Below are 13,506 nucleotides of genomic sequence, written 5' to 3'. Positions count from 1 at the left end.
CCTGTCATGTACAGGCACCAAATCTGATAATGTTATGTTCAACTACATTTGTAGTGTGAAGTGTTTTTTTTCTTCTAACCAGAGCTGTGTTTGCTGAATGAAAAAGGGCTCCAATGTCCTCATAGCTCTATAAAGTCACATTAAATTTCTATCTATCCTTTCCTTCAACAGGGAAGACCCGCTGAGACAGAGGCCTCTTCTGCTAAAGAACAATTAAAACAAAAATTACTCACTGGCTAGCAAATAGATGACGTGTGGCGTTCCCCAAGGATCAATTCTTGGTCCTATTCTCTTTCATATCTACCTGCTGCCTCTTGCTCAGATTGAAGAATATTTCTTTCCATTCTTATACTCACTGAACAGGTGTATTGAAGGAACCAATACATGGATGTGCCAGAATTTCCAATAAAGAAAAACCCCAGAAATACTAGTCTTTGGCCCAAGAGAGGTTAAAAGTCAGTGCGTGACTCTATGACTCCAAAATCTTCGAATCAAGCCAGAAATCTTGGTGTAATCATGGACTCAGACCTGAATTTTAACATCCACATAAAGACAGTTACAAAATCCACCTATTACCATCTTGAAAAAAGCAAGAATCAAAGGATCCCAGTCTGAATAAGACACAGAGAAACTTGTTCATGCATTTATTTTTAGCAGGCCAGTTTATTGAAACCGTGTTTCCACTGGTCTGAATAAAAAATCCATCAAACAGCTGCAGCTTATCCAGAATGCTGATGCCAGAGTCCTCACCAACACTGAGAAAGTAGCACGAATTACAACAGTCCTCAGATCTCTACACTGGCGCTCTATGACGCAAAGGATTGACTTTAAAATTCTACTCCTGGTTTATAAGACAATAAATGATCCTGACCCAAAGTTCTGATTAGATTGTTTTGTCCCTTATGGCTCCTCAGGTCCTCTGGAATGGGTTTACTAACTTCTCCCAGAACCAGAAACAAGCAAGGCGAGGCAACTTACAATTTCTACAATCTTTACCTGTGGAACAAACTACCAGAGAACCTGAGGCTTTCTACATCTGTTAACTCTTTTAGAGCAGGCCTTGAAACATTTGGTTTACTCCTGCATTCCATTTAACTCAATGTCCTTTAAGCTTAATTTGGAAAAAAAAAAGATCTTCCAGTTCATTTGAGATGCATTTTTAATTCTAATATTTTAATCAACTTTGCATTTTCAATCCCATATTCCATTATATTTAATTCTAATGTCTTTCTGATGCCTTTTTACTTTAAATGAGGTAAATATTCTGTATTAACTCTGTAAAGCACTTTGGAGTATAAATGGTGTTTCATTTACAGTCATTTGCACAAGTTCTAGGCATGTAGGGTGCTAAGGATTCATCACTGGGCCTGATGTGCAACAACCTGTCAACACATGTCGACAACACACGTGTGCCCCTCAGCAGCCAAAGTCCAGCTCAACTTCATCTCTTTTGTCTGTGCCTTTTCACCCCTGATGATACGCCTGGAGGCCGCTGGCGGTTTTGGAGCCTTTGGGACATCCACAGGGGCTCATTGCACCCCTACTACCCACCCAAACAGTACTCTAGGCTGTGCGTGTTTGACGCATCCGTCCCTTACCACGCCCTGGATGTGTAGACTTTGTTATTTTTTCGACAGATTATTTTCCCATGTCCCTGGTAAATGCAAGGACATCCAGAGCAGGACCTGGGTAGTGTCAGTCCTCATTCCCACATAATGGCATCCTCAGGTTGGCTTATTCGCCACTACACATTGACTTTAGCCTCAGTTTTGGGCCCAAACATGACTGTAAGTTTTGCACTGTACTGTATCAACTTGCCTAGCCTAGTAAACAGAGTCAAACAAATTGTTACATGTGCATTATAAGGAAATACTCAAACCCATGCCATTTCAACTTTTCATATTTTTCCACTGCTGCATTGTCTTTGCTTTAGGAGTTCAGTAGACTTTAAAAATGCTAAATGATGTCAGAGAGGGCAGCTTTGCTGTCTGAAAATTATTCCACAGAATGAGCAGCAATGCTGAAAGTATGAGGAAAACCTCATGGAGATTAAGAATCTAATTTTAAAGACTAAGCAGCATCACAGTCAACCCAGCTACAGACATAACACTTGACACATAATAATAACTAGAAAAGCACTCGGAGAGCGCAGACCTCCGCCATTAGCCCTATCTCCCAATAGTGAAGAATCCTTTAAAAAAACTCCTGGATCCAGAAAGTGATCCAGATCACTCCCAAAATCTAATCAGTTCTTCTTTATGCCATTTCTGAAATTTCCTGAAAATTTCATCAAAATCCATCCACAACTTTTTGAGTTATGTTGCTAACAATCAAACTAACTAACAAACCCTCCCGATCACATAACCTCCTTGGCAGAGGTAATAATAAACTTTATTGATATAGCACCTTTAAAAACAGAGGTTTACAAAGTGCTTAGACAATAAGCAGAATGACAATTACGACAAAGCATCAAACACAAACAGCAGAACACAAAGAGAAAGACAAAACCCAAACAACAGAAGAATCCATGAAAATTCAGCCAGCAATGTAAGTCCAACATCATAAAAACCCAGCAGAACATTATAAACACGAAATCAGGTCAATGTAGAAAGACATCATAACATTCCAGAATAAAAGTGGAAACCAAGAATAAAAACCCAGAATAACCTCGAACAATCCAGGCAACACTGGAACCCAACTACATTAAAAAAAGAGACCTAAGGACCAGAAATGTAAGAGCATCTAAAATATCAGGAAGAGACAGAAAGAAATAAAAATTTAATCAGTAAGAGGGAGAATAAACACAATTTAAATTTGTAGAGATTAATAAGTCAAAATACAAAAATTACAATTCTAGACAGTGAAGGATATTAATCATAATAATATAGTCCTAATAATTATAATAGCCAGGTGATATAGCAGCGGAGGACCCAATAAAAGAAGGGGGGGGGGGGGCTCTTAAAAAACAAATAGGAGAAGTGGAGATATCGCAGTAAGAATCAAAAAGCATAAAATACAAAGCCAAGAAGAGCAGACAAAGAATTTGACAGAGAAGAGAGATAAATGATGAAAAGACGGGAGACAGTGGAAGACAGAAGACAACATCAGACAAAAGCAAGTCTATAAAAATGAGTTTTAAGAAGTGATTTAAAAGATTTCACTGATTCAGCATGCCTTATTTCCTCAGGCAGGTCGTTCCAAAGGCGAGGCACCCTGAGAGAGAAGACCCTGTCACCTTTAGTCTTAAGCCTTGACTTTGAAACGACCAGGAGGCCCCTGCCCGAGGATCTAAGGCTGTAGATGGGCTCATAGGGGGTTAAAAGTTCTGTTAGATAACTTGGAGCCAGGCCCTTCAAAGCTTTAAAATTGAGGAGTAAAATCATAAAATCAGTTCTAAAATGTACATGTAACCAGTGCAAGCATGCTAAAATGGGGTTGATGTGATGCCATCTTTTAAAACCAGTTAGAAACCTAGCTGCCTCATTCTGAACTAACTGTAGGCGAGAGAGGGATTTTTGGGTGATGCTGGAGAGAAGAGAGCAGGTACAAACACAGATCAATCAAGTCTTAAGTCACAGAGCACAAAGTCATTGGCCAAAAACATCTATAACCTGATGCGTCTTTCTCCAACGCATTAAATCAGTTTTTGAAAAGATTTAAAGACCCGTGTGACTGTAGTGTGGTCATAGAAGTCCAACCAACTCAATCATACAGAATACAATGATAAGTTCAAGACTTAAGATTTGTTATAAACCTCAGTGCCTCATGATATTATCCAGAGATTTAGGGCATTAAGAAGATGCATGCATATATAAAACACCATCATATTCAATCGGAGGCATTGAAGTAGCAGAAACAAGTCTTTTTGTAGCTAAGATCTATATTAACCCAACAGTGGGTTCATGTTCTGATTCATACCTGGCCCTTGAGTGCTTTTGTGCTGATTTTAAGGTCTCACTTGAGCTCTCTTTTCCACCACTTTTGTCAAAAGTCACCTCTTTTAGGGGCGCAGGTGGGCGAGTGGTTCAGGTGCGCGCCCCACGTACGCGGACGGCCCGGGCTCGAATCCGGCCTGAGGCCCCCCACCACATGTCCCTCCCCCGCTCTCATCCCTGTTTCCAACTCTATCCACTATCCTCCTCTATCAAATAAAGGCACAAAAATGCCCAAAATAAACCTTAAAAAAAAAAACTAAAAGTCACCTCTTTTGATGCAGGTTCAACTCCAAATTTCAAGCAGAAAAACAGATTTTCCAGCCAGTGTGTCAGCTCTGATCTGCTGAGTCACTCACAGTCATATTAGTGTTTACTACAGAAGTGACACTAACAGCGAGAAGCTGACTCAGCAGTGAAAACAACTTTGATGTGATTGACTATACATAGAGCTCGATCACATCAGCGTCTATCAGACTGTCTGATTAAAGTCAGCAGTATAGTTAAAAAAAACCCTTCTACTCTTTTAAGATAAATGCAAATCAAATCTACTTTTAGTGACTAGGAGAGCACATGGTGATCACATGTTTTGCCGAGTTCACATGTGGACATGATATGATGCAATGTTCAGGCAACCTTTCTCACTCACACAAAATGCACTCATGACAACATTGAATTTTCAGATAGAAATTAGAAAATGAAAATAATTCTGCTTTTCCAAAAAACATAGGCTACATTCACACTGCCATAAAAAAGTAACTCAAATCAGACTTTTTTTGGTCCATATGAGACTCATATCTGATTTCTTCTGATCTAGTCTTTACATATCAGATTCAGGCTTCTTTCATATGTGGTACTTAATCAAAGACAAATCTAATCTTTTGGAAATCAACTGTAGTGTGACAAGCCAAACAAATGATCAGACAAGAGCAAAAGATCAGAATCGAGCATTAAGGACTGCGGTGTAAAGGCCCTGCATGTTGTAACAAATAGATTTATCACCGCTAACACACTGGAGCCCTGCAGGTGTTTTATGCCATTTCTAGTAAACACTTCTGAGTTGCCATTTTATGGCATAAACTCAAATTTATCACTGCATTATTCCCAAAAGCGGGGATTTTTCACAACCTTACCATAAAGGATGCTTGCAATTTTCATTTGGTATTTTCTTCTCTTTTTAAATATAAATAAATTTTTGTTCTGGTTGATCTATTTGTTGGTTTGACTGTAGATGCAACTCAGTGCAAGCAGCATTTGAGTCCACAGTACATTTTTTCGTATTGTATTGTACAACTTAACACCACATTTACTCTTTTCACTGGGCTATGCTGATGTTTATGACTTTATTAAAGCTTATAGAGCCTTTAAAAAAGTAAAGCCACTAAAATTACAGAGTCTTGACAATGAATGACGGGGGTGTCATCATTCGCAGCTTTTCCCCCACCATCTCAGAACAGGACATCCAGTCTTCATCGGGTCTAACCTGCTGAACGTACTCTGGCCCAGCAGGCTGTCTTTCCAGCTCAGCTGTAAGCTCCACTGGGACTGTTTGTAATGTGCCATGGACGAGCCCCAGCACTTAAACACTGTAATCAGAGCCAGAGCAGGATATTGGCTAAATTACACATGAAAGCAGGAACATTTGAAGGAAGCTTGAGCACTAAATATTATGATAAATTACGCTCTAATACGAGAAGATAAGTCACAGCTAAAGAATAATAATAGAGGCTCGCACGCAGTGGGGGAGGGGAGAGCTCTTAATGCAGGGCTGAATATTTGAAAAACATGTATGATAGAGGTATGTATAAACATTTTTCACCAAAGTTTTACCTTAAGGCTTATTCATCTGAGGTCACATCACATCATGTGACTTATTACCAGGAGAGGATTAATAGTTTTAGAGAACTGTGGTTATTCAAATGTCTTTTTCACTCAAGAAACAACTTACATAGAGGTCCTGTAAGGATTATTTAACTGATTATAAAATGTTCTGAAATTAATCTTAATATGAGGTCCAAAAGTAAACAAAACCATGAGCATTATGATGAGTTATTTCTCTTTAGCGATTCTTAATGCCTGAAACTGCTGTTGCAGGGTTAGAGCAGACGCACATTTTTCCTCAAAAACTTTTCCCAATACACTGACTTTTAATGAGTGATAAATTTAAAATTACATTGGAAAACATAACTCAGACATGTACAGGAAACAGATCTCAGACGCCCCCCTTACAGACCACTCTGTCAGAACAGAAATATGGTCTAAAACTTTCAAAATAAAATCATATTAAACTTCCAGTAAGGGTTAGTGTAGGAGTTAAGGTTAGGGTTAGGATACCAAAAGTTAAAAATCAAAAACCTTACCTGCAAAACCAAATGATGAAACGTTTATAAAGCCGAGTAAACAGTCCACTCACAGGAGAAAAACAGCTTGTCCTCTATAAACACTCCAACACAGCTTACATAGCCAAGGCTAACGCTAACACAGCTACATAACTAATGTAGCTAAGGCTTTGTTCACATGTAGGTGGTTATTTTCCTGTGTGTTTTGATCTCACATACACATAAAAAATGTCATTTTAGGCCAGCCAGAACGCACTTTTTGAAGATCCTCCCAGGATGAAGATTTTGTAGAAACTCCATTAACAGCATTTACATGTAGACAAGGAAAACTGAGGTTTTGGCTTGTGATGTCACACTCTGCGTCGTTTTTTTCCCTCTGTTCGACAATATTGTGTGATATTACTGTAGTTTCCAAGACAACAGCTGATGTAGCCAAACTTGCTAATTGGACTAGCAACAGAACTTTCAATATGCTTACACACACAAACACAGTGGCTCAAAGTGATGAACAGTGATGTCTGAACGGAGCTCACCATTCAGAGAGACACAAAGCCAGCAGCACACATCAACAGTTTGGACAAGACGTGGTTCAAGTGGATGTGATCAGAGGGATCAGAGAAAAAAATGTGAATTAAGCAGTAAGGCCTGCAGTGTGAACATGGCCATCTGTTGTGTTGATGAAGAATGACATAATTTTTTACATTTGTGGTCTCTTTCATCACACTTTATCTCACAAATTTTCTAGAAACTTTTTGTCATAGTGTTGATTTACCATCGACCCTCCTGGAATCCACTCCTGGAGAATTATACTCTTATGGTCTTCACAACCTGGACCTGTTGTTTTCAGATTTTTTTTTTTTTTTTTTCTCTAAACTGAATCTGACAGAAACGTCAGTTGTGTTTTTATTTGCCTTCACAGCAAAAATTTGTAAAATGTGGCGGATTTATTTTCTGCTGTGAGCCTGTGGCTCCATCACTCTTTTAAAATAACACTGAATCCATCCATCCTGACGGAGAGCTTCATACAGCATCCACTCCTGCTTCATAGTACTGTGTCACATTGGAGAGATCATGAAGAAAAAATTCGGTCTCAGTTATGACCCGTGAATAGGCTACGCATCTATACCTTCACGTTATTTTTCCACGGTTAATATCCATATAATACACTGGCAAATCACAGTGTAAGACGTGAGCGTTCAGTGCAAGAGAGGGCGAGAGGGAGGGGGCGAGTGAGAAGGAGAAAGCAGCAGGCGCTTATCTGAACCATCATTCATCCATTTAAATGACCTGGACTGATGCAAACATTGGCATAAAATCGAACCGGTTCCCAAAAAAATAACGACAGATGAAAGTTTCGGCATCAGTGTGCAAACATCATTAGAACATGAGCTTGATATTCCTTTTTAACGTGCCAAACATTTGGATGAAAAAAAAAACAGATTCAGTGTGCAAAGACTTTTAATGTCAAACAAAACAAGCAACATGACTTTGAATTTGGACTTTATCCATTTCCTGGTTGAAACCAGACTCAAAAATCAGGAGAAACTCTCGTTATTCTGTTTTCCCATTTCTGACCAAAAATTAATAAAAGGGAAACAAGCAGATTTTCCGTTTTGACCAGAAATGAAAAAAACAGAAAACACCCCCCCTCCGAAAAACAAGCCTTTTGCATAATGTAAACAGCTTGCTCTGTGTGCACCTGAAATGAGAATAAAACAAAATAACATGTAATGAAATTATAGTCCATTAAATCACCAGTACATTTACAATTTACATTGTTTCTCATAAATTGTGTATAGAGCATTTTGGCCTATTTTAATACTGTAGAACAAAATGGATGGCTCTTGTTTTGACATGGAGGCTTTAATTTTGAAATGCTCACCTTTCCCAATGGGTTACATGATTTCCTTTTCCTCAAGTATTTAATTAAATGAAGAAATTAAAATAACCGAAAAAATAACTGAAAAAAAAAACATACATTGGAGCCCTTTGTGAAAAAATGTTATTTATTTTTCCTTTTTTTGTGACAAAAAAAAATTTAAAAAAAGAAAAGAAAAAAGAAAAATGGCTTTTTTTTTTTTTTCATTTTTCAACCAGGAAGTGGATCTGCCAGAAAATACAATGACCCTTTGTCATGCTTTCTTCATCCTTGGTGTTTTCCAATGCACTGACTGCTGCTTTGGCTCAGGATCGTTCTGGAAGATCCAAGATTCATTGCATCTAATCACTCCTCAGCAATTTGGGGTTTCTTTAATTTGTTCCAAAATGTCTCCACAAATGTGTTTTTCTTTTTATTAAATTAGCTGGACTATCTCTTTATCAATGGAGACCATTTCTGCTATCATTCTTATACTGACTGTCAATCATTTCGCACAATTTGTTCAAGTTGTTGAATGTTTTTTAAGTCTTTGATGTGCATTGCTGCCCAGAACATTCTTTGTCTTGGACATCCTTTCTGCCCTCCCTAAATCTTTTGTGCCATTCAAACACAGGTTGCCATAACATGCAGTGTTCCCCACAAACCTCAGTTAAGGTATGGAAAGATTCAGCTGCTGTTTTGTTCAATTTCACCAAAAGTTTCAAGCTAATGCATGGTTAAACTTTAGATCGAATAATTCCTGATGTATTAGGAAAAATGTGCACTGTGTCTTATTGGGTATATATCACTCCTGCTGAGAGAACCACGTGATTTTATCCTCATAAGTGCAGTCTCATTATTTAATAGCCATACCTCTTACTTAAGTCCTGGATTAGACATTGGATCTTTTTTCTGATTTATTTATCAAATGTTGCTGAGTCTGTAATGGTTGCAATGTGGTTATTTCATGATTTGTGAGCTTTAGAGGAGTTGGTATCTTAGATCCATGCTAGTTATTTTAATCTTTGGGTGAAGCTAGGCTAGGCTAACAGTAGATCATGGCTGCTACTTAATATCTGATCAACTTTAAAGTTGTACTGATCTTCTCATCCTAGCCTGGCTAAAGAAAATAACAAAGAACAAATATATCTTCAACTACTTTATTTAAGTCACCTTATTGTTGTTGAAATAAGTGCCTTTAATAGCCTCTCATTCACTGTTAGATTAGCTCATCATAATTACCTGCTTTCTTCTCGATTATTTCCCAAGATCCCCTCCATCACCCCTCCCCTGTCCCATCTCCATCCCCCCCAACACACACACCCCCACATACCAAGCACCTTCACCCCTTCACCCCCTCCCACTCCTCCTGAACCCCTCTAAGTGGATACCCCACAGGAAGGGCTTCTCCAGGGGGGAAATGGGTCCCAGATGTCTGCCTTTGTGCCACTATAGGCTCCTGGGGAAGGATGGAGCCATGGCTGGGTAGTGGTGGGGTGTTCAGGGTGTAGTGTGCTGTGTGCAAACATCAATAACAGCAGTGAGAAGGGTGAGGAAACTCCAGGGGTGAAGGTGAGGAGGAATTGAATGATTAGTTCCTTTTGTCCTGCCGGCGTAGGTTTCTAAACACGTCATGTATGATCGGTCACACTGCGGCGCTTCCTACCAGTGGACGACGTCACTAGCCACGCTGCGACCTTTGTGCGTATGACGGTAATTGAATTGACTGCATTATGAACTTAAAGAAACTGTTTTCCCCCTTGGAGAACTTCAAAAGTTTCAACGTGCTAGTCAGTGCAGTATTTCAGGACTGAACCATATGTTGGAGAGACAGGAACAGACAATACATCGGCGCTCTTTGATATCCTACCTCCCCCCTACGTGTGCACGTATGTAAGCCAATATATATTGATATATATTGATATGGGTATGATCTATTCCAACCACAGAAAGGGTTAATAACAAACCCCCATGGAAATAAAATGAAGACGAGAGCAGGGCCTGAGCGTTTAGTGAAACATTATGTCAAGACTCTGACAAGGAAATGAAATGTGCAACATCAATCAGCCTATGAGGACTGAGATCAAACGAGCCTCCACACTCCTGCATCTGGTTCTGTTTGGACAGCCTCACTTTTTTCCCCTTTTTCTCCCTCTCCTTTCTTCTCCTTTACTTTTTCCCCTTTTCTTATTCTTCTCCCAATCTCTCTTTCCCTCTCTCCTTCTGTTCTCCTGAGCACCACGACATTCCTGCAGGCCTACTCGCTTTGTTAGCTCATTTTTTCCATGATGGTGGCACCACGCCATGCTTTCTCTGAAGGTAAGCGGCAGCATTAGGATTAGGCTCTGTAACAATGACTTTCCTGTCCCTCTGCTGTCTTCGCCAAAGCTCCCAATAAGCCCCAATTCAAACTGTGGCGCTGACTTTGCCTGTTATGTAAATATAACCTTGTATGCTTCGCTGTTTCTCTCCAAGACCTTGCTAACTTGCATGGATGTCCAGATGAGTTTTTTTTTTCTTCCAAGCTGATTGAACCCAACTGGGATCAAGCTTCTTTCCGTTCAGCGTCCCTCTCTGAATGAAATGTAAACCAGCGCAATCACGAGGCTCATCAGAAATCTTCTGAACTGCTCTGCACACAGACGCTTCTTCAAACGCCGTGGCAATCACACCAAAATTGTCGGCTAGAAGTTGTCAAGAAGCGTGTCAAGATGACACGAAGCTTGGTTACCACGCAAGGGTCTTGTGTCACAAAATAATACATGTTTTTTAACTCCTTGTCTTTCTGTCTTCATGTAACACTTCGTAACAGCTCTAAAAACATGTAAGATTCAAGGTCTCTTGTAAAAAACACGAGATTTGAAGTGTTGAAAAGTAAAGGCTACCATTAAGTATGCTGTCATCAAAAAGTACCAGATTTCTACAGCTTAGAGCAGCGGAAAACTCCCCACAAGACTTCTCTGCAGTGATCCATGCATGACTCACTCATGTCCTGACGCATGAAGGTACAAACAGATCCAATGTTGGGAAACTGATTCGGATTGTAAGGAACCACTTTTGCAACATTTGCTCCAGATTGCGCAAACCCTAGTTCCAAATAAAGTTGTGACATTGTGTAAAATGTGAATAAAAATAGATTGCAGTGATTTGCTGCTAGTTTTCAACCTATATGAATCTGAAACAGCACAGAGATGATATATTGAATGTTCAAACTGATCAGTTTGATTATTTCTTTGTGAAAATATACAGAAATTATGAACTTGGCCATTGAGTCTTTTGGGTTGAAGGGGAAAAAGACCATCCAGGTTGTGATAAAAGCCAGCATCTGTGATGTTGTGGGGGTGTATTAGTGCTCATGTCATGGGTAACTTGCACATCTGTGATGGCGCCATTAACACTGAGAGGTACATGCAGGCTTTAGACACATATCGAAAACGTGTTATTCCATTCAAACGTGTTGTGCCAAGCCACAATCTGCATCAGCCACAACAGCGTGGGTTCATGAAAGAGTGTGGGTACTAGACTGGCCTGCATTAAGTCTAGACTAGAGTCCCTTAAAAATATACTAGTGCTGTTAATAGGTTAAAAAAAACAAGTCAATCACATAACTATGCTGTTTTTAATGATGATTAATCACAGCATTTTCTAAAAGTAGTTTTAGTAATTTTTTTAATAAGTTTTAAGACTTTTAAACTTTCTTATTGTCAAATGTTTTATTTTCATTTTCTTAATTCTATGTACAGCACTTTGAAAGCGCTTTATAAAAAACATTATTCTTTATAAATTATACCTATTAAATACTACCATTTCCTGGCATTTTTCATTCAGATAAAATAAGTTAAAGTATGGTGTTTGAATATACATTTTTAACAAACTTTAGTTTTAAACTTTAACATCTCAGTGTAGTTGTAATGGTTTGTAAATCATAATGTCTTAATTCTCTGAGCAATAATATTTCTAATCTGCAGACGAGCCCAGCAGACAAACACATCAGGTACAAAATAACTTCTGCTGTAAAGTGAATGATCAATTGTGCTGTTACCCCGAGGTAGCTGTGGTTGCAGACTGATGTCCAGCGGTTTCCTGTCAGTATAACAAATGTAGCTCAGAGCAGCGGCTCAACTTTTCCTGCCTTTTTGCTGCCATACAGTTCACCGATTCTTGTGACTATAGTTCTCCTCGTAGGTGTTCTGTGGTACGGGTCACCTAAAGCAATTTGGTGATCTCGAAGCCCCTTGTCGTCAATGATGTTGATGGTCTGCAGTCTTTGGCGAGCCATTACCGATTGCATTAGTTAGCTTAGACGCTGTCATTTTGGGGACAAGTCCAGGTCTGCTGGACTCGGCCGGTGTAGCTTGACTACTGTGGCTTGGTCCTGTGTTGTTGTTTGCGCGTTTGCTAACATTAGCAAAGATGCGATTCGCCCGAAGGTGGTACTTCAGACTTGTGCTCATGTGTAAAGACAGTTCATCACCGCAGTATGTACCCACAGCTTTGCTTTTATCTCAACTTTTATTCGCCAGAGTTTCAAAAGAAAATTGTCATTAAGCAGACCAGGGTCTGTCTCCTCACTCATCACTGCTGGGTGTGTCTGACCCGCCTGTCACCTCTTCACCCAGGCAGGCATGTAAACATCCACGCTGGAGGACTACAGGAGCAAGCTGTGGTCAAACTGAGTGATATGATTAAAGTGCGTTATTATTTTTTGTAATGCGTTACAGTTTCAAGATTAATCACAAGCGTTAACCCGTTAACATTAACAGCCCTAAAATATACTGTGTATTATAAAGCACAAAAAACAAAAACAAAATCCTACATTGATGAGCAACTTAAGACGTACATCAAGCGAGAATGGGAAAGAATTCCACTTTTAATACTTCAACAAACAGTGTCTTCAGTCCCTAGACCCAAGACCACTAACTGGGGGACCATGGTCCACTAATTATCAATCTGGATCGATGCATACCTGTTGTTTCATTCAGACCTTTCCACGCCTCTCTCAATCTGTGCAGCTTTTTTACATTCACAATGATCTAGCTTCTCTTGTGTTAGCGGTAGCTACATCTGATGCTACCTAGCCAATCAGATGCTTAACTCAGACAAGGCACTGCTGGTGAAGACAGTGGGTGTTTGGGCAGTGTACAGCTGCAGAGAAATCAGAAAGTCTCCGAAACATGGCGGAGAAAGTGAGCAAGGGGAAGAGTAAAGCTTCATTCTTCCTATTTGTGAAAACTTCAATACACTTGTGATCATGCAGTCTTCAAAATACTGTAAAGTCAAATAATACTAGATAAATCAGACGTTTTTGAACAACCATAGTCAGATATGATCAATGACACAACCATTTTCTGATCAACAATGATTCCTTAAAATTGTT

This window comes from Cheilinus undulatus, linkage group 3 (assembly GCF_018320785.1).
Source record: "Cheilinus undulatus linkage group 3, ASM1832078v1, whole genome shotgun sequence".
NCBI lineage: Eukaryota > Metazoa > Chordata > Actinopteri > Labriformes > Labridae > Cheilinus > Cheilinus undulatus.
This window is presented reverse-complemented; position numbering follows the sequence as displayed.